Source organism: Typopeltis vanoorti, chromosome 11 (assembly GCF_054136105.1).
Source record: "Typopeltis vanoorti isolate ZY-2024b chromosome 11, IOZ_Tvanoo_1.0, whole genome shotgun sequence".
Classification (NCBI taxonomy): Eukaryota; Metazoa; Arthropoda; class Arachnida; order Uropygi; family Thelyphonidae; genus Typopeltis; species Typopeltis vanoorti.
Genome location: NC_143559.1, coordinates 6,825,445 through 6,852,908, shown reverse-complemented (window position 1 = coordinate 6,852,908; position 27,464 = coordinate 6,825,445). Strand labels below are relative to the sequence as shown.

Sequence of the window (27,464 nt, the reverse complement as noted above, 5' to 3'; positions counted from 1 at the left end):
TTTATTCAAATCCTCTTGAAGGGCTGCCACATCTGCACTATTACTAACAACCCTGTCCAGCTTCACATCATCCACAAACAACTGAATATCTCCTTGCAATCGATTGACAATGACATTGATATAAAAGTTGAACAATACAGGTTCCAGCACTGAGCCCTGTGGAACCCCACTTGTAACCTTCTGCCTCTTTGATATTTCCCCACCATACGCAACTCTGATACCTATCAGACAGCCAATCCTGAATCCAGAATCAATGTATCCCAAACTTCAAGACTTTACACTTGGTCTTATCAGAGTCGATTATGTATGCATAATCAACTCTAAACCACATCTAAACCCATGTGCTGCAACTTATCAGCTTATCGTGTGGTTTTGCAAAATCCAAAAAAAATGGCAGTATATGCCTTTCCCTCATCAACTGCTCTTGTCTCTTTATTATAAAAGGCAATCATATTACTAAAGCAAGAGTGCCCCTTCTCTCAAAACACGTGGTGAAATACCATCCAGAGTACTCGGTATTTGGAACACACTCTCCTCTTGAACCTGCCCTATGACTCTAGTATTAAAATCTATATCCTCAGGATGCAAAACTCCAATAAAGTGTTAATTGAACAACTCCACTATGCCCTCTGCATCAATCACTCTATTCCCTCCTACTAACCACATAGCTAAAAAATTTCCTAGGATTTTCTTTGGATCTTAATGCCAATCTCATCTCATATTCTAGTTTTGCCTTCCTCACCCTACTAGTCACCTCCTGGACTGAGTCTTATATTCCTCATGCATCTGCTCTCTACTCCTCTCCTTATATCTCTTCCATGATCTCTTTTTCACCTGCAGTTCCTGTTTCATATTGTTTGTCATCCACTTTACACCAAATTGTGTTCCCTTCTTCACTCATAGAATACAGCTTACTATTGCTGCTAAAAAATATTCCTTCACAATTTCCCAAGCACTAATGATATCTCACTCATCCAATTCCTCTCTCCATGGATTTTCCCCAAGTTGATATCTAAGACTATTATAATCACCCACCTTATAATGCATTCCCTTTTCTTTGATACTCCTGCATGTCTGTTCATCTTCCAAGTCAAAACCACATGGTCACTCTCTCCAACTGGGGGGGGGGGGGGGATATCATCTCATTTATTATCAGCTCTTCTGATGCTATGACCAAATCCAAAACTCTCGAACCTCTCATTCCCTCTATTACATGTTGCCTAAGACATTTGTCCCTCAAGAATTCTAGATATTCCATTACCAAATTACTACATGCATTTTCCTCTTCCTAGCTTATACTACTGCAGTTAAAATCTCCCATAACAATCATTCTTCTTGCACTTGCCAAGTGCAACTGCCTAAACATCTTATGCTCCCCACCCTCTGTGCTCCTTGGTTTGTAGCAACACCCTACTAAATATCCTGTCTTGGTCACTTCTACCTCACACCATATGCTTTCAAAACTATTAGCATATCCGTATTAGCTAACGACATTAGCGTATCCACTCTCCAGCCAAAAGGCTGTAGAGTGGATATGCTAATGCTGTTCATGCCCATGGTGGGTTCAAATCCCACCATAGGCATGGATGTTTGTGATTTTTCTGTGAAAATACTAGTGGTGGTGATGGGTGGTAGATGGCATTAGTGTAGTTTTAGTTGGTGGAGACAGAGTTGCAGAGTATGTGCTCTCCCTCAACGAGTTTTTGGACTCCCTGGAGGTGTAATAATAAGAGAAAGAGAGAGAGAGAGAGTGTGAGTGTGTGTGTTTACATATACCTAATATGAAAAACGGGGTTCATCATCATCATCATCAAATTCCTGCAATGTACCCTCAAGGGTGTACAGGATATGACAGTACTACATGAAAAAATTACATCATTACTAACTTCCTATCTACAATTTTCCTCCAAATCAGTCTGTTACTTGTCAAGACTCCAACATTATCAGATCTTATATTTCTATCGTCTAAGGCACTTTGTACCGTATCAATCCACCTATATCTTGGTCTTCCTCTGGGTCGTTTTCCTGCCAACCTGGCAGAGAACACTTGTTTCGCTAATCTTTCCTCTCCCATTCTATTTAAGTGACCATACCATCTGAGATTAGCTCTGCTAACGCATTCCTGGATGCTGACAATGTCAAGTTCTTTCCTAATATTCTCATTTTTAATATGATATTGTCATTGATGCCATCTGTTCACGCCTCTAATCTTTCTCAGGACTCTCATATCTGCGGTCTCTAGTCTTTGGTCAAGTGTTTTACTTCTGACCCAGCTCTCAGATCCATAAGTTAAAATTGGTTTGAACACAGTCTTGTATACAGCTAATTTAGTGTTCCGACTAATTTCTTTCTTATTCCATATGAATTTATTCAATTGACTTCCCACGATACCAGCTTTGCTGATTCTGTTGTCTATTTCTATATTTAGTTTACCATCTTCAGTAAAAATTGTGCCTAAGTAGCTGAAATGTTTTACTTGTTCCACAGGTTCTCCATTCACAACACAGTTGACATTTTCAATGATTCTGCCTATTTTCATTGTCTTTGTCTTTTTATTGCTGACCTTCATACCATATCTATTACAACAGCTATTCAATTTAGTCAGAGAATCTTGCAGACTTGTAGCGGATTTATTTAGAAGTATAACATCATCCGCATAAAGCAAAGAGCTGACATTAACATCTCCAATTTTGATATCAGGTTTAATACCACATTCCTTCATAATGTGATCCATATAGATAATGAATAACAGAGGGGATAATGTACATCCTTGTCTCACACCAGATTTAACATTAAACCATCTTCCTGTACTTCCTTCAATTCTAACTGCTGACTCACAACTCAAATAAAGACTAAGTATTGCTTGATATAATGCCCCATTGACACCATATAACTGCAGCGTATTGAATAGCTTCTCTCTTGGCACCTTGTCATATGCCTTTTCCAGATCAACAAAACTTAAATACAGATCTTTGTTATATTCCCATGCTTTCTCGACTATTTGTCGTAAAGTGAAGATCTGATCCTGACAGCCTCTATTTGGCCTGAATCCAGCTTGTTCTTCACAAGCTTTTCTTCCACAATTCTTCTCAACCGTTTCTCAAGTATACTTGCATAGATCTTGCCAGGAACACTCAGTAGGGAAATACCTCTGTAATTCTCACATGCAGTTTTATTTCCCTTTTTATATATAGGTACTATAAGAGCTCTACTCCAGTCATCGGGAATTCGTCCCTCTGTCCAGGCTTTCTGAACTATGCAGTGCAGCCACTGTAAGACTCTTATACCACCATACTTAAGCATTTCTGGTCGAATATCATCTACTCCTGCTGCCTTTCCACATTTCAAGCCTTTGATGGCTTTTTCTACTTCAAGTATGGATATGTATTCCTGACTGCATGCCTGGTCAGTGTTTTTTATCACTGTGCTGTCATCACTGCTTGTTTCATTTAGCAGTTTTTCAAAGTAATTACTCCATACTTCAAGGATATCTTTTTCTCCCATTTTCATGTCACCTTTATCATCTCTAATTCCTTTTGCAGCACTCTTTCCTCCATTCTTAAGCTTCTTCAAAAACCTCCAGTATATTTTGCCACCTTCTTGATATTTATTTTCTATATTCTTGCCAAAGTCCTCCCATGACTTTTGTTTAGCTAGTTTTACACAGTGTTTAGCATTCTTGCATTTGTCTCTATATTCTCTAAGAGCACAAGCTGACTTATTTGACAGGAACTTTTGGTATGCTTTCTTCTTTTCCTTCACTGCCTCTTTAACTTCCTGTGTCCACCAGGGAGTTCTGATTTTTTTATCCTTACAGATAACCTCACCACATGCCTCTCTGGCAGAATCAATCAATGTTTTCTTCAGAGTTTGCCACTGAATCTCCAAGGTTTGATTCCTGTAAGATCATAAGATCATCAGTGAGTGTATAATCAAAAATACATGGCCTGCAAGTAGTATTAGGCACACAAAATAAAACATAATATTAGTAGGAAGAAGTATTCATAGATTTGAAACTATTTTTAGAATTAGCATCGGCTGAGAAACATTTCCCCAACTGTAATAAGTATAATGCATTAATTTACCAAAAATCTGCAAGAGTACATTTAGTCCAACATCTATGAATTCTTCTTTAAGTGCTAATTTCCTAATGGAGTTCAGTGACCACCTTTTTAAATTTACTTCTGTCTTCAGTGGCTTTGATTAACAGCTCTGTGTTGGGTTTAGTCTAGCATTTTATATTGTCTAGCCACGAATATTTTTCTTCTTCTTCCAGGTTTTCTTTTTGTTGATTTTATTTTCTAGTATTATTACCTGATTTCTGTGATCTGATCTCTGAATTAACTTTGTTTTTAATCTTACTCCCAGAGGGCATCTAGATAGGACACTATCCTTTTCAGCTAGCATTTACTATACAACAACCTAGTCAAAAGCTACATGTTTGTGTTTTACCAAAGTTGGGTTTTTTTTTTGGTTTTTTTTGCTCTAAAGATACAGGTTAGAAATCCAGTGAAACATCAACTCAATAAATTATTTATTTTGTTCCTCTGTGTTGTTCATAATGTTCTGAAACATTCTTATGAATAACCACTAACACCTAAGCCTATCATTATACTGAACATAAAAAACTAAAAAGCAAGCATCTAAATGATGCAGTCACCACAGCCATTGATTTACTTGAACAGGAAGGAAGAAAGACAGATAGCACCAAAATATTGAAGTGAAAGCAATTTACAAGGTAAAAAAATAATCACATTTAGTGGTCTTGAAAGAGTGATGCTTTAGCTTGAGTATTAAGATGCTGCTAATGGAATGTTGTACCAGATGATGCATAATACCTCATAAGAATCACGATCTTCATAAATATTGACCGATTGATTGAAAGATTACTGTAGAGACCTTTCATGACTGCTGTTCATGTATGATACATACATGAACATCAGTCATTATGTGCATGTATCATACACAAATTAATAAATAAGTGCCTATGTTTATGTTATGGAAAGCTTAAAGAAAGCTTTCAATCAAAAGTTGATTGTGATGCAATACTTCTCCTTATAGTTATTTAAATCCCTTAATTACTCAACATCGTGTATTTGTAATATTTATGTCTTTGAGAGTAGTTGGTTTGTGGTTTAGTGATGACACAAGTTACAGAAAAGATCATAACTGCACCATTACAATAGTTATAGTAGTACACGAGGTAATAAGAAAAATAAAAGCTAAATAAGTAAATGGCATCATGTAAAAGAAAGCAAATATAACAATAATAAAAAAACTGATCAAATCTATGTCATAAATCTATGTATAAATTAATTATTTTTAAAAAGTTAAAAATTTTATGCAATTTGGCTGACATCTACCTGGGTGTGTATAGCTCACCCATATTAATAAAAACTGCTTCCTTTCTCAAGTGAAGCAACAGCATGAGAACATGGAAAACGGTAAAGTGAGTGCTGCATTGTTCACACATGTTTGAGTCACGTTATCAGAACTGCATAGACAGGAATATGTCAGATGAATTACCTATAAGGAGCCTAGCAAAGTATAACTTCCTCACTACTGTTTTTTCTATATTACTAGACTGTCAATGCTTAATTTCATGCAATTTATTTGTTAGTACGTCTTGCCATGATGACCGCCACCGATTAACTTTGCTCTTGTTAACTGTCTGCAGTCTACTGACAAGTAGTACATGAAAAAAATATAAGTCGACTTAGCAGCTGCAGTCTCACTCTCCCATAATTCCAATTGTGGCTAGGAATCCAGTACAACATAATCTCTAAACACATATACCAAACTGGCTAATGCAGTCTGATGTATGCAATACTGAACTTCCTAATGTAAGGAAAGAATAATAGTGGTATAGGGAGTTTAGTAAGAGACTGTTTTTTGTTAAGAGAATTGTTTCTGTTGAAGCAACAGAGCAGGTTCATTTGCTTTGACAAAGATTTTGATTGGTTGATTTGCAAAATGAATTTGTTTAATCAACCTTTGATTAAGCAAATGCACAATAAATATGGCAAGAAAAATCAACTCCGTTTTGTTGGGGATAGAGTATGAAGGATATTCAATTAGTTCAAAAAGTTCAGAAGGATACTCTTCTGAACTTTTCTCTTAGTTAACAAACTAAGAGAGAAAGGAACATAAGTGTTCTATCAAAAATGAGTTTCAAGTACTTAACTTCCATTGCTATGAGATCAGTTTTTTTCCATCATTAACTCTGGGTCTGGGTGAAAAGTGTACTTTTGACAGACATGTACACAGTTTTTTCTGCTGTAAACCTGAACTTATTACTAAAGGTTATGAACAGATACAGTGCTTGACCAATTTTCCCCAACAAAATTTGACAATTCATCATTCCGCTTTCTGGGACGTCCTCAGCCTTGTTTCCCATCTTTTAGAATCCAGTTCATTAATATGGTGATCCATCGCTCATCTTCTCTTTTGGATTGATGTCAGGTCCATTTCCATTTTAGTTGCTTATGGTGAAGAATGATGTCAGTGTTGCGAGTCTGGCTTCTTATCCAGGTGTTTCGCTTCTTATCTTTTAATGCAATGCCTAGCATCAACCTCTCCATTTTTCTTCCAGTTGTTGCTAATTTATTTGCCAGTGCTTTTGTTAGAGACCAAGTTTCACAACCATATGTGATGAGTGGAAGTATACACTGGTTAAATGTCTTCCTTTTTAAACAGAGTGGGGCAATTGAAAAATGCTTTTCAATATTCTGAATGCACTCCAGGCAAGTTGAACTCCCCTATTTATTTCCTTTTGGAGTCTACAGTTTAGATCAATGAGATGACCTAATCATTTAAGTATTTAGTCACTTGTATTCATTTATTTACTGATATAACATTTTTTTATTTATAAGTTCTGAAATGAACTGCACTAACAGCAAATATATACATAACGTACTGAACTCACCAGAGTTCTCAGGAGTATATATATTCTCTTCAGGTGTATTCCTAGTATTCCATTTCTCATGTTTGGTTGTGATCTGTCAATATAAATAAAAAAATTAAAATATTATTATAAACAAAATTCATCAGGAATACACAAAACAATATATACAGAAAAATCTGAAAACAAGCATGATTTGTTTTACACCCAGTCAAATTATTACAATTATCTTTTTTTAATGCAATTCAACAAATGGTAAAACTATAATAAGCAGTGTTATAAATGGATTGAAAATGAGCAAGATAGAACACAATAGCTGCCATTTGTCTTGAACTGTGGATTGTAATTAGTGTAAAATAAGAAATACAGAAGAAAGGTGCTCAAAAAGAATGACAAAAAAAAAAAACTGTTTTGGTGAGTATTCAAAACTGAACTGTATACAGATGATCAATTTTTTTTTTCTAAAAAAAATCTCAATGAGCAGTTGGTTAATCTAGTACCATGAACTACTGTGTGAATGGACAGTTAGGGAGGAGGAAGGAAGGAGAGAAAGAGTGAGAAGCTAGTTAAAATTAGATTTGAAGACCCATGAATGGAATATTTGGGCTGTATATGTTTAGCTGTTGATGGTTTTCATGAGATGTTTTCAACCTATATATAGAGAAAGAAATCTGCTAATATAAGACTAGCTGATTGTACACTGTAAGAAATACGTAAGAAGAGAGACTAAAACAGCAGAAGCAATGAGCATAGATGAAAAGGAAAATTTGTTCCGTGAGTTTGAAGTTGAATTGTGAAGGACTGTATGACCACTGCATACATTTTAAGAGATTTAAAGGAGAATGTGGGGGGGGGGGGGGGAGAAGGATTACTGCTGCTAATTTCACAATGGCAACTAACTATTTATGGATAATACATGGTGAAAGGAGCATGGGATGAATTTGTGATGGATCATCAACTGCTCTCTTCTGTACTGAATTGTGCATTCTTATGGCACCACTTCAAATGATTTATACAAAGATTGGTTGTTCAGAGATAAAATAACCTTGAGCAAAAGAGGACACCTCTTTATCATGTCACAGTATCATGTTAAAAATGAGGATATTAGGAAAAAATGTGAGTTAGCATTCAGAATGTGTGAGCTGAGTAATTTCTTGGGTTGTATGGTCCCATAAAGAAAATCAAAGAGGAAAGGTTAGAATAAGGTTTTATTTTTTACTTTTTTCAGGATTGCAAGGAAAAGAGCTCAGAAGAAGACCAGAATATAGGTGGATTGATACAGTAAGGAATGCCTTAGAAGACAAAAATATAAGATCTGATAATATTGGAGTCTTGGCAGATAAGAGATTAATTTTGCAGAAAAAGTGTCAACAGGAAGTTAGTAATGATGTAAACTTTTCATGTAGTACTATTATGATGTCCTACTCCTTCCCTCCCACCCATCTCATGGTACATATTAGGAATTTGATGCTCTCACTTTCCTTAATGAACTGACCAAAGCAACAAATAAAAATCTCAAGTTCTCATACCTGACTATCTTCTCTCATAAAGCTCATGAAAAACAACACGATTTTTTATTCTTAATAAGGAAATTGAAAGTTCAATTCTGGATTTGTAAATTCTTAAATACTAGCATTTTAATGGGTAATAGAAAATGCTTACAATATTAGTTGTTGGTTTTCTCTAAAAGTCACACAAAGCAGTTATATTTAGTTTCATCCTTCCTTTTATCTCTTTCAAAGTACTGAGCCTTATTATCTTTCTATGAAAGGCTACTAAGAAAACCAAACCACCGTTAAAACTTAACTTGTCATATATACACTCTTGGGGGGGGGGGGGCTGTAACCCCTAGAGAGCACATCCCCTGGGTAGCAGATAGGGGAGCCCACCGTGTATGTCTGTGTGTGTGTGTGAATACATCTATGTGTGTGTGTATATGTGTATATGGTGGGGTTGTCTGAATATACTGAATAAGGACTCATGGACCAACAGGGCAATCATCTTGATTGTAAGGGAAGTGGCACTCCCATGGACCCCTAGCTGGATCTCGCCTCTTCTTCTACTTTGAGGAAGATCCACTCACTTTAATCTTTCCTATAAGGCCTTATCAGCCAACTCTTTTTATTTTATGACCCATATGCTATTAGAATACTCGAGCGCCATGGGGGTCTTTCCATTTCTGGCCTTACAACTATGTCCCCTTTATAAACCTTCTATAATTCTACTCTATTCTACTATAATCTACTCTTTCCCCTAAAATATACCCTATTCCTCCTATGGGTTTAAATTTGGAAGAAGGCTACTTCAGAAGCCTTAAGGTGGCAGTCCTACCACTGAACTATTCCATCGTCAGGCTAGTCACCTGACATGGAAAACATAATTCTACCTTTAAGCTGACAGAAAAAGGTAATCAGATTGAATCTATGGAAAACGACCCTGGAATAGAAAAGGTAAACCGAAAATGGAAACGACAAAATATAATACATATAGCAAACTGGAACGTAAGAGGAATAGCATATAAAGAAATAGAATTAGACCAAATATTAAATGAAAGAAATTTTAAAATAGCAGCAATCACTTTAAAAAGAAATTAAAAGGAACCTTGAGAACTGAAAATTTTAATGTGATATACAGTGGAGTTGACAGAGACCAAAGAGTACAAGCAGGAGTCATGATTTGGATTCATAATTCCCTTTCAAAACAGTTAAAACATTATAAATTATGGAATGAAAGAATAATACAAGCTAGAATAAAAACAGATAGAGGTTATTTAACAATAATTGGTTTATATCCCACAGAAGAAGGAAGAGAACAGGATAATATTGAATTTTATAATCAGCTACAAAATATATATAATGAAATAAATAAAAATGATTATATAATTTTAGCAGGAGACTTAAATGCAAGAATTGGAAACACGAAAATTAACAATAATATAGGAATATATGGAATGGTAAAAAATTGATCGACTTTGTAGTTTATAATAACCTAAAAATAATGAATTCTTTCTTATAAACATAAAAACATACATAAATATATTTGGGCAGCAAGAGGATGGAAATCAATATTAGATTATTTTATCTTAAACGAAAAGACAAAGTTTTCATTAGATGTTAGAGTTCACAGAAGATATGAAATAAGCAGTGACCACTTCCTCGTTAAAATAAAATTAAGATTACTACCTAAATGGCTACAACTAAAAAGAACAGAAAGAAAATTTAAAACATTTGTTTATAAAACAAGACTATTAAATGACACAAATATACAATGGCTATATGAACAAAGAATTAACCAATATCTAGATAAAATAAAACAAAATGAAGAAACAGAATGGCTTAATATAAAAAAAGATACTAAATGCAGCAGCAAATGAAAGCTTAGGAAAGACCAAAAAATTCAATAAAAGGAAAAAACTGAAGATCTGGGATGATACAATCAAAGAAATAATCAAAATGAAAAAAGACGCCAATCATAAATGATTAAGCAGTAAAAGATTAGAAGGTGAAATAGAATATAGAAGAATAAGAGTCATAACTAAAAGAGAAGTCAGAAAAAGACAGAGAATCATGGAACAAATTTGTCTCTAATTTAGAACATGATTTATATAAAATAAAACATATGTATATAAAAGTTTGGAACACTTAAATGCAGATACTAAAGAAAACATAAAATTAAACACCGAATTAAAATTAAAAGAATTTCTAAACTTCTACACAGAATTGTGGACTGATAAATATTTTTAAAAAGACAACTGGCAAACATTTAATGAAAATGAAAAGGAAATAACTAAAGAAGAATTAGAAATCAGCCTGAAAGAAACAAGAAACAGAAAATACCTTGAGAAGATAAGCTAGGTTCAGAACGATAAAAATATGCAGGAACAAGATTCAAAGAAAGACTCCTATTATTTTTAAATATAATTAATTCAACTGGTAACCCTCCAATAGAATGGAAAAATGCAATTGTGATTCCTATCTTTAAAAAAGGTAGTAGAGATGACCCTAAAAACTATAGAGGTATAAGCATACTAAATTCCTGTTACAAAATATATAGCAGAACTGGGGGGGGGGGGGGCCTCCCCCTCAGAGTTCCGGAATGGTAGGTGCCCCCCCCCCCCCCCTTTGAAGAACATGTATAATGCAATGCATTTTCCCTTACTGCATTGCATTATACATGTCTGCAAGGAGATGTGCTTTGCATTATGAGAGATACGGAGACAAGGAGTGATGAGAGCTTGATCCACCTTTACCACGTTGCCTCGGTCCTAAAGATACCACTTTCCTTCATAACGTGATCCATAGATAATGAATAACAGAGGAGAAAATGTACATCCTTGTCTCACACCAGATTTAACATTAAACCATCTTCCTGTACTTCCTTCAATTCTAACTGCTGACTTACAACTCAAATACAGACTAGGTATTGCTTGATATAATGCCCCATTGACACCACGTATTGAACAGCTTCTCTCTTAGCACCTTGTCATGTGCCTTTTCCAGATCGACAAAACTTAAATGCAGATCTTTGTTATATTCCCATGCTTTCTCAACTATTTGTCTTAAAGTGAGGATCTGATCCTGACAGCCTCTATTTGGCCTGAACCCAGCTTGTTCTTCACCAAGCTTTTCTTCCACAATTCTTCTCAACCGCTTCTCAAGTATACTTGTATAAATCTTGCCAGAAACACTCAATAGGGAAATACCTCTATAATTCTCACATTCAGTTTTATTTCCCTCTTTATATATGGGTACTATGGGAGCTCTACTCCAATCATCGGGAATTCGTCCCTCTGTCCAGGACTTCTGAATTATGCAGTGCAGCCACTGTAAGACTTTTATACCACCATACTTCAGTCTTTCTGGACGAATATCATCTACTCATGCTGCCTTTCCACATTTCAAGCCTTTGATAGCTTTTTCTACTTCAAGTATGGATATGTATTCCTTACTGTATGCCTGTTGAGTGTTTTTTTACCACTGGGCTATCGCTGCTTATTTCATTTAGCAATTTTTCGAATTAATTACTCCATACTTCAAGGAATATCTTTTTTTTTCTCCTGTTTTCATGTCACTTTTATCATCTGTAAATCCTTTTACAGCACTCTTTCCTCCATTTCTAAGCTTCTTCAACAACCCCCAGAATATTTTACCACCTTCTTGATATTTATTTTTTATGTTCTTGCCAAAGTCCTCCCATGACTTCTGTTTAGCTAGTTTTATACAGTGTTTAGCTTTCTTACATTTGTCTCTGTATTCTCTAAGAGCACAAGCTGACTTATTTGACAGGAACTTCTGATATGCTTTCTTCTTTTCCTTCACTGCCTCTTTAACTTCCTGTGTCCACCAGGGAGTTCTGATTTTTTTTTATCCTTGCAGACAATCTCACCACATGCCTCTCTGGCTGAATCAATCTGTGTTTTCTTCAGGGTTTGCCACTGAATCTCCAAGGTTTGGTTCCTGTTCTCAAACTCTTACATTTTTTCTTCAATAATCTTTGTGTATTTTAGTCTACAGTTCACATCTGATAGCTGCTCAACTTTTATTCGCTTTAAAACTTTCTTACATGTTATTCTTTTCAATATAAAATTCAATTTTATCCTGCTCAAGACCAGTCCTTTACCTTCAAATACCTCCATAAAGCTAAACCTTACCAAACTCTGTACAAAAAAGAACCAAAAGAAATGCTCAAAGAAAAAAGGCCTAAATACTATCAACCTTCTTTCATCCTCCAAACAGGTTATTTGTTATACTGATGGATCATCAGACACCAATATGATTAATGGTGGTGCTGGTGTTCTCCTTCTACTCCTGAAAGGCAAAAAACTTTGAATAAAAGTTGGATCTGGGAGAATCGCTTCCAATTTTACCAGCGAACTTTACACAATAAATAAAACACTTGAAGCCTACTTAAAATTATCATCATCTCAACAATCTGAGGGAATTATAATGCACAGTGACTCAAGATCAGCTATGGAGGCAATCAAAAATGGCAATACCAAGCTCACACAAGACATCCATAAACTATTAAATCAACTAGTGTTTAGGAAAAAATTGCATTTTACAATGAATTCCTGTTCATGTAGGCATCGATTACAATGAAGCAGCTGATAAATTAGCAAAAGAGGCCAGAGAACTCAAGCAAGAAACTCGCATGATGATGCTAATGCACTAGCAAAAGCTAAACTAATTCCACTGAAATCAGCGATACAACATCAAATTCCCGAAATAAATGCTGACAAAAAGGCCTCCACCACGATAGCAAGACTACAAACAGGACACTATAGAGGAATGAAGATCAATACATGTGATACGAGAACATAGAGAAACTGCAACAACTGCCCCAATACTGAACTGACACCCACTCATATACCTGTCCTGCAATTGCAGTGGCCTTGCAAGAAATAGATTCTAATCCTGAACAACAGCTCTATACAAACAAAATCATCGACATAGCTGTTCAAGGAGCACACGGAAACATCTAAGACTCTTCAAAGGACAAGATAACAACATCAAATATGAAATTCAAACTTCTAGGAGAAAACCTTGTCCAATCCATCAAAAGTGATATTTTGAAAAGCTAAGTAAATCTTATTGGTTCTAATGAAAAATCTATGCTTAGAGGAAGTAACTCCATTATTGAACTTCTTATTGTCAGTTATATTATTTCAGATAAGAATGTTAGATAATCTGGCAACATTGTGCTTCTAATTCAAATCAGGATAAGAAAAAGGATCAGAACAGACATGAAAATTCTGAACTAGGTAATCAAAATATTAATAACAAGGTAAGTCAGTTAAAATCTAAGAAAAAAAGGTGATATAGTATGGTGACACAATTTTAAAATTTGCGTTTGCTCTTGCCGAGGGAGTCACCACTTCTAGTTTCCCAAGAGCAAAAATTAACCCTCAGCCCATGTCAGTGAGACTTTTTTTGTCCAACCCGAAAACTATTGGTGTTAATATCTTTTAGGATGGGAAAGGCAGCACTATACCGGTAAAAAAACTTTAGGCTAAACACTACAATATATGCTGGTAGTCCATTAGTTTCGGCTTGTCCTTTCAGGTGTAAAGAGGCTCGAAGTTGCTGAAGGACAAAAAAGTCCCACTGACATGAGCAATGGATGTTAAATGAAATATTGAGTTTGTGCTCTTTTTCATTTTTTATTGTGTCTGGTGATATCTTTGTGTAAAATTTACTAAGAAGTGTAAGGTAAGTGTTAAAAAAATTTTTTTCAATTTTAGCCAAAAAAAAAATAGTTTTTGAGAAATGTTCATTTTTCGAAATTTTGAACCAAAAATAGGGGTGCTTAAGGGTCAAAGCTATATAACTAAGAGGAGACCTCCATATAGCCTCCAAAGGAATACGGAGAACCGACTAAGGCTTCTGACCTAATGTCCAATCCTCCCCTTCTCATGTTGCACCCTGTTAGGTATCTACCTGGATACTGAACGAACGAGGATGGGCTGGCTATTTGGATTTAGACGACCAAATTATATTCATATTGGCATAAACCAAAATTTCGAATGATGGTACAACATGACAGAATTTCATACTGGCTGGGGTGTCCCCCGGTTAAACATGGCCCCCCGTTGTTTTCACCAGGAAACCAGGGCAAATAGCGAAAACTACTGGAACAAATCCTAAAACTTACCCCAACTCAACATCAACCTATCAACATAACAAGCCTGAATGGCAAAGAAATGGAGCTAGCTGAGGAATTCGATAAGTACCAGATCGACATAATAGGGGTGACTGAAACAAAAAATACAAAAACTGGTGAGATCTTCCTGAGCAATAAATACAAAATGTTATATTCAGGCAATGACAATCAAGGAAAAAGAAGGAGTAGCCATAGTATTCAACACTAAATACGAGCCTAATCTTCTTGAATGGCAGGCAGTCTCAAGCAGAGTGATGTGGACAAATATCAGAATGGGGAACTGGACAATGAGACTTATTTGTGCCTATGGTCCCACAGAAGATTCTACTAAGGTACAAGTGGAGGAATTTTTTGAGGCTTTAGAGAAAGCAACTGACACAATGAAAAAGGAAAAGTTGGTCTTTGTTGGGGATCTAAATAGCAGAGTAGGAAATGACTGTCAGATATACAAAAATATTTTAAGAAAATTTGGAGAAAAGAGTAAAGCTAATAATAATGGCAAATACCTGTTGGATTTCTGCTCAGGACATAGACTAATTATTACTAACACCATGTTCCAACATAAAAATGTGCACAAATTCACATGGAGAGAAGAGGCAAGGAGTAAAAAAAATCTCATCGACTATGTTATTGTCGATAGTGATGTTTTCTCCCTGGTGCAGGACACCAGAGTGTTCAGAGGATTTGAAATTGGAAGTGTCTTGAGCAGGTTAAAATTGAATTTCATACTGAAAAGAAGAACATGTAAGAATGTTTTAAAGCGAATAATCATTGAGCAGCTCTCAGATATGAACTGTAGACTAAAATACACAAACATTATTGAAGAAAAAAATGAAAGAGTTTGAAAACAGTTTGATTCACTGGAAAGCCCTGAAGAAAATATTGATTGATTCAGCCAGAGAGGCATGTGGTGAGATTGTCTGCAAGGATAAAAAAAATTAGAACTCCATGGTGGACACAGGAAGTTAAAGAGGCAGTGGGAAAAGAAGAAAGCATATCAAAAGTTCCTGCAAATAAGTTAGCTTGTGCTCTTAGAGAATACCGAGACAAATGTAAGAAAGCTAAACACTGTGTAAAACTGGCTAAAGAAAAGTCATGGGAGGACTTTGGCAAGAACATAGAAAATAAATATCAAGAAGGTGGCAAGATATTCTGGAGATTGTTGAAGAAGCTCAGAAATGGAGGAAAGAGTGCTGTAAAAGGAATAAGGGATGATAAAGGTGACATGAAAACAGGAAAAAGTAAGATATTCTTGAAGAATGGAGTAATTACTTTGAAAAATTGCTAAATAAAACAAGCAGTGATGACAACACAGTGGTAAAAAAACACTGTTAAAGATCTTGAGGAGATCTTTAACAACATCCTCAGATGGAGATTGAAGATATCAGAGATCTTGGAGTGATGGTAGATAGAGACTTGAACTTTAAAGATGCTGATTAGGACTAGGATTCAGAAGTGGGTATAGCAGTATTCTTTATGGTCAACATAGGTTTGTGAGAGGTAGATCATATTTTAGCAATCTGCTCACATATCACAACAAGGTGAAAAATTCACTTGATAAAGTGCATATACAGCGGTGTACTTGGATTTTTCAAAGTCTTTTGATAGACTGCCACATGACAAGCTAATAGGTCAACTGAAACAAATGGGATTGGATAAGAAATTAGTAAGTTGGACAGCTGATTGGCTATCAGACATGGAGAAGTCGTATCCTAAAAGAGGAAGATCACTAGTGGAGTGCCGCAGGGATCTGTTTTCGGAATATTATCGTTTAACTTGCAAGTTAATGACACTAGCTTAACTGGAGATGTGCAGTTGTTTGCTGATGATACAAAGTTGAGAACAATGAGAAGTAGAACAGATGATGCTGTGGCCTTGCAGGAGGATCTGAATAAACCATGTGAGTGGGCAAATGAATGAAGCCCTCAGTTTAATTTTGCAAAGTGCAAGGTCTTGAAATTTGATAGGCATGGTTGGAATGCAGAGTATGCAGTTAACTGAGAAATTTTGACGGAGATGGAAGAGATCAGAGATCTAGGAGTGATGGTAGATTGAGACTTGAAGTTTAGAGGTCACATTGCCAAAACTGTAAGAACATCAATGAATTATGGCAATAATAAGGAGTACATTGACATGGTTATGGTTCCCTTGGTATATAGCCTTGATCTAGTACATAGATGGCGAACCTAGGGCACTCATGCCAGAGGTGGCACACCCGAGAATTTTGCTGGCACGACAACGATTTACAGGTGATATCCTTTTATATGCTTATAAATTATTTAACTTTTTTTTAGTTATTACAATACGTACAAGTTAAATTTTGTTTTAAACGAGAGAGCAGCTGAAGACGTGCATATGATTGGTGCGGTATTAACAAAAGATCACGCGACCCAAAAACATAGGCAACCAACAATTGTTCAGGTGAAATGCTAAATCTCTTCAACCGAATTCTATAACATCTGAAACTGTCATAACAACATTCACTATATATTTCTTAGTTTTAGCACATTCACGACGGAGTGTCGTTTATCGTTCCAATGGAACTTCTCATTACCGGCGGACTCAACTCACACAAAGTTTCAACCCTTGGTTAAATTTTATTCCTGCTTGTTTGCTTTTGAGCTGGAAGGCGAACTCACACACGCATTATATGTACAGTGATCATATTTTTTTGGAGAAAATAAAGGACAAATCAGAAATTGTTTCATAAATAAAAGCAGGTTGCGTTTCTGTTTCACTAAAACTAAAAAGCTTTATAATGTTTATTGTAAAATATAAGCATAAAATATAAGCATTTTAAGCAATCATATTAATACTTTAAAAAAATTTAATTTTGATACTTTTCAAAAGAATGAACTTTTTTTAATAAATCACGTTTGTGTTTTAAAAATTCATGTCAAAGTTCCATTTGGTATAAATTCATGCTTGCAATGTTTCGATTTTTAATTGTTTTTTTCCACTGCTCCGCATATCGTTCCCTAATGAAAATACTCGTTCAGTGGAGGCATTAGATGCAGGGAGACATAAGCAAAAGTCAACGATTTTTAAAATTATTTAAATTAAGGGGATATTAAATCTCACATTGTTTTAAAACCGAATAAGAAACTCAAAGATTGGAATCAGAGAGTTTCATGCCGAATATAGTAAACTATAAAAGTATTGGTGGTTACTAGCGTGAGCTAATGCAAGTAGTCCTAGTATGTAGTACAATCTCAGGCAACTCATTGCAAAGGTGGGGAAAGTTCTGACCGCTAATCTTGGTATTTTCCATAATGTAAGAACACATTTCCTAGGAAATGTATACTGTTATTACATTATGGTGGGAGGTCACTACCCAGATGGGTTTCAGCCTTTTTTGAGACTTCATCAGTGAGTAGCTAGACCAAATAGATACCAAAGGGTATAGCGAAAAGAACTTTTATACTCTGCTATACGAGTTGTCAAACAGGTGCAACCATTAAGTTACTTAAATATAAAGAGCCATAGGCTTCATTTTGGCGATATAAACATTATTTAAATTAAGGAGATATTAAATCTCACATTGTTTTAAAACCGAATAAGAAACTCAAAGATTGGAATCATGATTTTTAAAATGTTTTTAAAAGTCACGTGTTTATCTGCAAAAAATTTAAAATTTTCAACCCATCTATGTTGGCAAGACTCGTCATTTTGTCACCATTCTTCGATATTTTCACTGGCGACATAACTTTTAATACACGAAACTTCATCAAATAGTTCGCCGTCATTTATGTTTAAGTTCCAGTGACTGGAAGTGAACAAAACACTTTCCTCGATCTTCGCCCGCTGAGGGATTTCTCATAGTAGGACCCATTCAAATACTTTCATTTCCACAAAACAGCTGTCCCAGTTATTTAAATAATCAATGCAGGTTTGGTAAAATTTATGAATTGCATCTTTAAATATATTGACATCAATATTCAATTTACTATTTCAATTCACAAAATAAAGGACAAAATGGCCATTTTAGAAAGAAAAAAAAAATTTAAGGACATAGCAGTGAAATAAAGGACTGTCCTATTAAATAAAGGATGTGTGGTCACCGTAATTATATGGCATGTTTCAATTCGTGGTAGTATTTTATTTGAAGTTAGCCTTTGTGATCTGTCATAACAACACCGAGAATTTCAAATGCAATAAAACAAACACTTGTTTCATGTAATTGAAAAATTGACAATAGTTTTTAGTTAGATACTGTTTTCAGTGCAACATATGGTTTTCCTTGAGTCTATACAGCATAGTTTCTGTGCGATGGGAGACAATAATAGTGCAATTAGAGACAGCTGGAATAAAAACGGTACTAACTAATGAATCACACTATTTGTTGAGAAATATATTACACGGACTGCAAAAGCCTCTGTACCTCATTCAGGGATACAATAAAACCACACTTGTTTTTCTTGCATCTGCAGTATAATGTCTGTTGGGGAGGGCGTGTTGTTACCGCTTGGAGCGAGTTACTATCGCCTCGACGTGAAAATGTTTAAGCATTTTAACATTTTTCGTGTGCGAGGTAATATGCAAAACTTTTTGATGTCTTTTTTGATAAAGTAAAATCAGGGGCACGAGGGCAAGTAATATTCGAGTAAATACGGTAAGCATTTCGCCGACAACTTGACATCCTTCTGCTGCTTCCCTTGCTCAGCTGTCTTCTATGGTGAGTTACAATGCAGAAATATTTTTCTCACTACTGTTCTTCTTTTCTTTCAAACCATGATCATTAAAATCAATTTGATAATACAATAATAAATTTTACACTGAATAATATCATATTATAAATTAATTAATTTTATATTAATTTTCCTCCACTAAAAACTGCCCGGCACGTCAGCAACTTGATTTGTAAATTTTTCGCATGCACCGGCACGTCAACTCGATATGTAAACTTTTGGCACACGCTCATATAAAGGTTCGCCACCACTGATCTAGTATATGGACTACTGTATGCAGATTTGATCACTTGTTTTTCAGGGTGATAAGGATGTATTGGAGAGGGTTCAGAGAAGGTTTACTGTCAGGTTTATGGAATGTCAGAAATGAGGAGAGATTAAAGGAATGCAACTTATAGAGCCTTGTGAACAGAAGAAGGGAGGATATAACTGAGGCATATAAGTTGGTGAGGTGCTCTTACCAGATTAATGTGGAGGTAATTTTTCATACAGAGGAAGGAATCAAGAGTATAACTAGAGGCTATTCCTGGAAGCTATATATAAGGAGGGCATGAGCAGGAGAGTGAGAAGCAGGTTGCTAGCATGGAGAGTGATTGGTGAGTGCAATACACTGCCTGAAACTATGGAGAGTACAAAATTTGTAACTGAGTTTAAGACCCGGTTCAATGATCTTTTTGTATGAGAGATTACAGACCTCCCGTGATGAGTCCTTTGACTCCATGGGAGCCGAATGTTAATAATAATGTAGTTGGAGAGCAGGTACATTATCCACTCAGCCAACCAGATCAACTATTCCAACAATTCAGCCAAGTTCTAACTAAAGATATTTCTGATTATAGTTTATTTTCAAATTGTTTTTAAGAGAATTCATCAACTATGTATTTGGGAGCATGCATCAATATATATATATATATATATATATATATATTGATGCATGCTCCAGATTAATGTGGAGGTAATTTTATATATATATATATATTATTTTTTACTTTTTTATTTATTTATTTTTTCAGCCAAGAAGACAAGTATCATTAATTATCAATATTCGAACAATTTTATGAAACAATTTCTTTGTTTCATAAAATGCTGGTATTGGGAAATGAACTGAAGACTAGTATTTCAGTAGCAGATTGGAATTTTGTCTTAATCTGATTTACATCGTGAAAGGATTTATATAATTTTACCAACAATTTCTTTAATAGAATTACTCAGAAGTACATATATAGTCTTAAACTACCCCTTTAAAACAACAGCAGCTCTCAAAATCTCTTTATTATGCATGACAATTGGAATGAACATCCTATAACTACTTATTTGAACACCTCATCTTCTGAATTAGTTCCATAAAAATCAAATCTGGATGAGCGTCTTAAATGTGCAGAAAAATGGTGAAAGGTTACAAAAAAATAAACATTCTTAAACTGATATCCTTATTCCCTAACCACCCTATCACAGTTTTGTAAAAAAAATTAATATCTTGTGTACTGACCCTTAAGTATCTAAGAAAGAAAAAGAAATTACTGTTTTAAGAAATAAACAGAAATTAGGGAACTCGCCGATCAGTAAAATACAAAATATTAATTTTATTTTATACAGAATATAAATATAAAATGACTAAATGAAATCAAATAAATAATACAAACATAAAAAAAACTACTTAAGTATAAAGAACTAATAAGCTTCATTTCGGCAATGAAAACAATATTTAAATTAAGGGGATGTTAAATCCCACATAGTTTTAAAACCGAATAAGAAACTCAAAGATTGGAATCAGAGAGTTTTCTTGCCGAATATAGTAAATTATAAAGTATCGGCGACACTGACGTGAGCAAATGCAAGTGACCCTAGCACATAGTGCAATGCCGGAAGTCTTGCAGCAAAGTCGGTAAATTCTGATCGCTATTCTTAGGTATTTTCCATAATGTAAAAACACATTTCCTAGGAAATGTATGCTGTTATTACATTATGGTAGGGAGGTCACTACCCAGACCGGTTTCAGCCTTTTTTGAGGCTTCATCAGTGAGTAGCTAGACCTAATACCGAAGTGTATTATTATAATAGCGATCAGAATTTACCGACTTTGCCGTGAGACTTCCGGCATTGCACTACGTGCTAGGGTCACTTGCATTTGCTCACGCCAGTGTCGCCGATACTTTATAGTTTACTATATTCGGCAAGAAACTCTCTGATTCCAATCTTTGAGTTTCTTATTCGGTTTTAAAACTATGTGGGATTTAATATCCCCTTAATTTAAATATTGTTTTCATTGCCGAAATGAAGCTATTAGCTCTTTATACTTAAGTAACTTAATGGTTGCACCTGTTTGGAAACTCGCATCACAGAGTATTTAAGTTCTTGTCGCCATACACTTCGGTATTAGGTCTAGCTACTCACTGATGAAGCCTCAAAAAAGGCTGAAACCGGTCTGGGTAGTGACCTCCCTACCATAATGTAATAACAGCATACATTTCCTAGGAAATGTGTTTTTACATTATGGAAAATACCTAAGAATAGCGATCAGAATTTACCGACTTTGCTGCGAGACTTCCGGCATTGCACTACGTGCTAGGGTCACCGATACTTTATAGTTTACTATATTCGGCAAGAAACTCTCTGATTCCAATCTTTGAGTTTCTTATTCGGTTTTAAAACTATGTGGGATTTAATATCCCCTTAATTTAAATATAAAGAAAAACTTATTTTCTGAAATATTTCTTGCTTTGCATTTGTTTTTCATGTGCTTTATAATATTTTAATTTTCTTGCAAGGGATTTTCCCTGCTAAGAATGTACTCATGACGATTGGCAAAAGAATTTGGCAGTGATGAATTGCTTGGACATGATACAAGGTGATGAATGGGGGAAAATAGCATAGGTATATATATGTATAAATAATAAAAAAAAAATGTGAAGGAAGAGGGGGGGGGAAATGACTCACTTTTTCGTGAGTCATTCCCCCCCCCCCCTTCCTTCCCATTATGAACATGGTACGGAGAAAAAGTTATATAAAGCATTAAAACACAAATAATGTACAGATAGGAAAGAAACTGAAGGGCATGAAAAATAGCATTCAGAGAAAAATGACTGTTAGTTAAAAATTAATAATAAATATGTACCTTGAATGATTTAATTTTTTTTTTTTTTTTTAAATAGATTCCATACATGAGAGGTCAAAGAACCATAAGCACATCAGTGGTGTGTATGGGGTGAAGGTAAGGATTGACAAAGAAGTTTATTGATTGACATTTTTCTCAAAGAGATGCCAGTTGTTTTTTTGAAATACTTCATGAGAAAGGCTATTATATAGAACAGAAGTAGATAGAATAAAAGATGAGAAGCAGATTTAGTGTGTTTGTTGAAGAACTGAAAAGGGATGTTGGGCAGCTACTGTTCTTGCTTTAAAAGACCCAACAACAAAAAAGAAAGTGAAGGAATGATGATTGCCTGTTCAGTAGAGCAGTGACCATAGAAATACCTGTAGAATATACCTAGTACTAAAACACTGCATCTGTCGAACTGCTCTCCCCTGGACAAAATTTTTTAGGGAGATTTAAGGTAGAATACACCAAATATGTGAACAGGATGATTATATAGAGTTAGCATCTTGAGTAGAAGAGAATACCTAGTTTTTTAGATGCTGAGGAAGCAAATGATATGTTCATGCCAGCAGAGGCTGAAGGTAGCTGTTAAACCACACAAAGTTCTGATCCTGTCTGTGATTTGTGTATTACTGATGTTAAGAGTAGATGAGCTGGGATCTCCATTTGCAAGAAAAAAGGTAAGACACAGACTCCTAATTACTTCCTCATAAATTCTTGCCTTATACTTTTCTAAGGATATTTTAATAGGCACTGCTTGGCTGAACTAGTCACCACTCCATCTTTATACCTGTAAAATGCATATGCAGCCTATATGAATTTGAGCAACTTTATGCAAATTCATATTTATATTGAGATGACAAGAGAAGGAAACATTTGTGCTAAAAACAGGATATTTCTTTTAGTTCTATAATTCACAAATGGCAGAAATTGTTAAGTATGTATTGTTGATCAAATTATACATTAATGAAATCCTTCAGGAAGGTGGCAATATGTTTTGGAGGCTATTGAAGAAGTTTAGAAATGGAGGAAAGTACTGTAAAAGGAATCAAAGATGATAAAGGTGACATGAAAACTGAAGATGAATATCTTAGTTGGCTGAAGTGATTACTTTGAAACACCGTTAAACGAACCAAGCAGTGACATAACCATACTAGAAAATTTTCAAGAGGAATGCAGAGAGGAGTACAATACTTGAGGTAGAAAAAGCCATCAAAAACTTGAAATGTGGAAAAGCAGCTGGAGTAGATGATATTCAACCAGAAATGCTAAAGTATTGAGATATAAAAGTTTTGCAGAGGCTACACTCCATAATTCAGAGGGCCTGGTCAGAAGGTTAAATTTGCAGTTATTGAAATAGAGCTCTCATAGTACCCATCTTTAAAAACAAGAATAAAACTGAATGTGAGAATTGCAGAGGAATATCTCTAATAATGTTCCAGATACAATTTATGCAAGCATTCTTGAAAAGTTGAGAAAGACTGTGGAAGAGAAAATTGGGGAAGAACAAGCCAGGTTCAGGCCAAACAGAGGTTGTCAAGATCAGATCGGCTCATATTTGCTTAAAGGTATTTTTTTTCAAATACTTATTCTAGATTTTTTGGAGATGAACAAGTGGTAAAGAGGATCCAGGTGTACAACCAAATGATGACAGATCTGTGCTAGCAACAAATTGAAGATTGATGAGTTGCAAAATTTAGCTGATAGGAGAAAAAGAGGAGACGTGATGGAAGCATCTTCCTAAAAAGATTTTACAAGACAGCAAATATTTTAATAGATAACAAGAGAGGAGAGAATAAGGGTCATGGATCATTTACCTGTGATATACATTCCATGCATCTCACAGCAAAGTGAGGCGAGGACTAGATTTTTTAACTCGCAAATTTCTAAAGGCAATCCATTTCAAAAGTGCAATCCAAGTCACCCATTTGCAAAAATCTGTTTTACTCAAAAGTACTTTATCAATTAATGAGTTTAGAATTGTGACAGGTGCGTGAAGTCATTAGTGTGTGTGTGTCTTTGAACTCATATTATAATAATCGTGAACAGTTTAGTTGTTAAACATGTACTTAAAATAATAATGGAAAGGAAAAAACAAAGTATGATATGAAACTTTTCATTAGTGTTTAATATTACCATTCTGCATCACCTTATCACTTTTGGTTCAAATTCTTTTAACAGCACTACATGGTCAGAAAATTAGAAACCCTACTTCATCATATAGGCTGAACATAACTGCAAGTATGGAGTCTAAATCTAATTCCTGAAGAAATAATGCTCCTCTATCTTTCAACAGTGAGGATAATGAGCTCCATGCAATCCATAGTCATCTAGCATCTGCAAGTAGAAATCAAAAAGTCAATAAAACTATATTGCTAAAAAAATTCAGTTTCACAGGTGATAACCAAATCATTATGAACACAAATGCTTTGCGCATGTCCTGTGTCTGATATTAAAAAATGAAATAACACACAATACTGTAATCCCTAGCTATTTGTGGAGGTTACATTACCAAGAGAGCCAGTTTAGTCAGTTTCAGTACTGATTGCAAGAGTAAATCATTTGGTTGTGGAAAAGTAGACTGAATATCAGAAAGTTATAGAGAAGCATACAAGATAAGAGTTTTGGTAGGAAAGGGTCAGCATGCTTCCCAGGTATGACAGTGATGAGATGGTGAGCAAAGTTCATGAATGGTATGTTGGCAGAAATGTGTAAGAAGACAGAGAGGCAGAATACAAACATGTTTGAAAATTTTGAGGAATTTGCTTATCAATAGCAAATAAGCCTTATTTTATTTATTTATTTTTTTTTGCACTATTATAACACAGACTGGAATGAAGAAACAGCATCTTGGGTAAGTGACTACAGAGAAAATTCATTTATTGGGTTTTTGAGGAACAGCTACCTCAGGCAACTATCTTGCATACTATAAATTAAAGATACCAAAAAATTATATACTTGATTTAATCCTTTATCCAAATGTAAGCAAACAAAGTTTGCACCTGAAGTATTTTCAGGACTGGGGCAACTCATATATATATATATATATATATATATATATATATATAGGGGTGCTTAAGGGTCAAAGCTGTATAACTGAGAGGAGACCTCCACATAGCCTTTAAAGGAATGCAGAGAACCGACCAGGGCTTCTGACCTAATGTCCAATCCTCACCTTCTCGTGGTGCACCCTGTTGGGTATCTACTTTGATACTGAACGAACGAGGATGGGCTGGCAATTTGGGATTTAGCCGACCAAATTGTATTCTTATTGGTTAAACCAAAATAAAAAATGATGGTACAACATGACAAAATTTCATGCCGGCTGGGGCGTCGCCCGGTTAAACAAGGCCCCCGTTGTTTTCGCCAGGGAACCAGGGCGAACAGCGAAAAGTCAGCTACTGGAACAAATCTGAAAACAAACCCCAACTCAACATCACCAGAGTTAAAGATCGGTACTATCAATGTAAGAAGCCTGAATGGCAAAGAAATGGAGCTAGCTGAGGAATTAGATAAGTACCAGATCGACATAATAGGGGTGACTGAAACAAAAAAGACCAAAACTGGTGAGATCTTTCTGAGCAATAAATACAAAATGTTATATTCAGGCAATGACAATCAAGGAAAAGAAGGAGTAGCCATAGTATTCAACACAAAATACGAGGCTAATCTTCTTGAATGGCAGTCAGTCTCAAGTAGAGTAATGTGGGCAAATATGAGAATGGGGAACTGGACAATGAGACTTATTTGTGCCTATGGTCCCACAGAAGGTTCTACTAAGGTAGAAGTGGAGGAATTTTTTGAGGCTTTAGAAAAAGCAACTGACACAATGAAAAAGGAAAAGTTGGTCCTTGTTGGGGATCTAAATAGTAGAGTAGGAAATGATTGTGAGACATACAAAAATATTTTGGGAAAATTTGGAGAAAAGAGCAAAGCTAATAATAATGGCAAATATCTGTTGGATTTCTGCTCAGGACATGGACTGGTTATTACTAACACCATGTTCCAACATAAAAATGTGCACAAATTCACATGGAGAGAAGAGGCTAGGAATAAGAAAAGTCTCATTGACTATGTTATTGTTGATAGTGATGTTTTCTCCCTGGTGCAGGACACCAGAGTGTACAGAGGATTTGAAATTGGAAGTGATCACTATTTAGTCTTGAGCAGGATAAAATTGAATTTCATATTGAAAAGAATAACATGTAAGAAAGTTTTAAAGCGAATAAAAGTTGAGCAGCTCTCAGATGTGAACTGTAGACTAAAATACAGAAATATTATTGAAAAGAAAATGAAAGAGTTTGAGAACAGGAATCAAGCCTTGGAGATTCAGTGGCAAACTCTGAAGGAAACATTGATTGATTCTGCCAGAGAGGCATGTGGTGAGGTTGTGTGCAAGGATAAAAAAATCAGAACTCCCTGGTGGACACAGGAAGTTAAAGAGGCAGTGAAGGAAAAGAAGAAAGCATATCAAAAGTTCCTGGCAAATAAGTCAGCTTTTACTCTTACAGAATACAGAGACAAATGTAAGAAAGCTAAACAGTGTGTAAAACTAGCTAAACAAAAGTCATGGGAGGACTTTGGCAAGAATATAGAAAATAAATATCAAGAAGGTGGCAAAATATTCTGGAGGTTGTTGAAGAAGCTTAGGAATGGAGGAAAGAGTGCTGTAAAAGGAATTAGAGATGATAAAGGTGAAATGAAAACAGGAGAAAAAGATATCCTTGAAGTATGGAGTAATTACTTTGAAAAACTGCTAAATGAAACAAGTAGTGATGACAGCACAGTGATAAAAAACACTGACCAGGCATGCAGTCAGGAATACATATCCATACTTGAAGTAGAAAAAGCCATCAAAGGCTTGAAATGTGGAAAGGCAGCAGGAGTAGATGATATTCGACCAGAAATGCTGAAGTATGGTGGTATAAGAGTCTTACAGTGGCTGCACTGCATAGTTCAGAAAGCCTGGACAGAGGGACGAATTCCCGATGATTGGAGTAGAGCTCTCATAGTACCCATATATAAAAAGGGAAATAAAACTGAATGTGAGAATTACAGAGGTATTTCCCTACTGAGTGTTCCTGGCAAGATCTATGCAAGTATACTTGAGAAACGGTTG

At 35.3% G+C, this 27,464-nt stretch overlaps 1 protein-coding gene across 10 annotated transcripts in view; it reads right to left on the bottom strand.

Moving 5' to 3' along the window:
- Positions 1–27,464, bottom strand: part of LOC150101284 (uncharacterized) — a 285,858-nt gene that overhangs the window by 215,815 nt on the left and 42,579 nt on the right. For 7 of the 10 annotated variants that reach the window (XM_090401020.1, XM_090401019.1, XM_090401021.1 and 4 more), the window contains exons 2-3: positions 24,482–24,682; positions 6,926–6,998 (exon numbers count right to left, since the gene is read on the bottom strand). The gene's annotated coding sequence lies outside the window, so the exon portion shown is untranslated. Of the gene's footprint in view, positions 1–6,916; positions 6,999–24,481; positions 24,683–27,464 lie in introns of all 10 variants that reach the window. The other 3 variants (XM_090401025.1, XM_090401029.1, XM_090401026.1) reach the window with 3 other exon arrangements.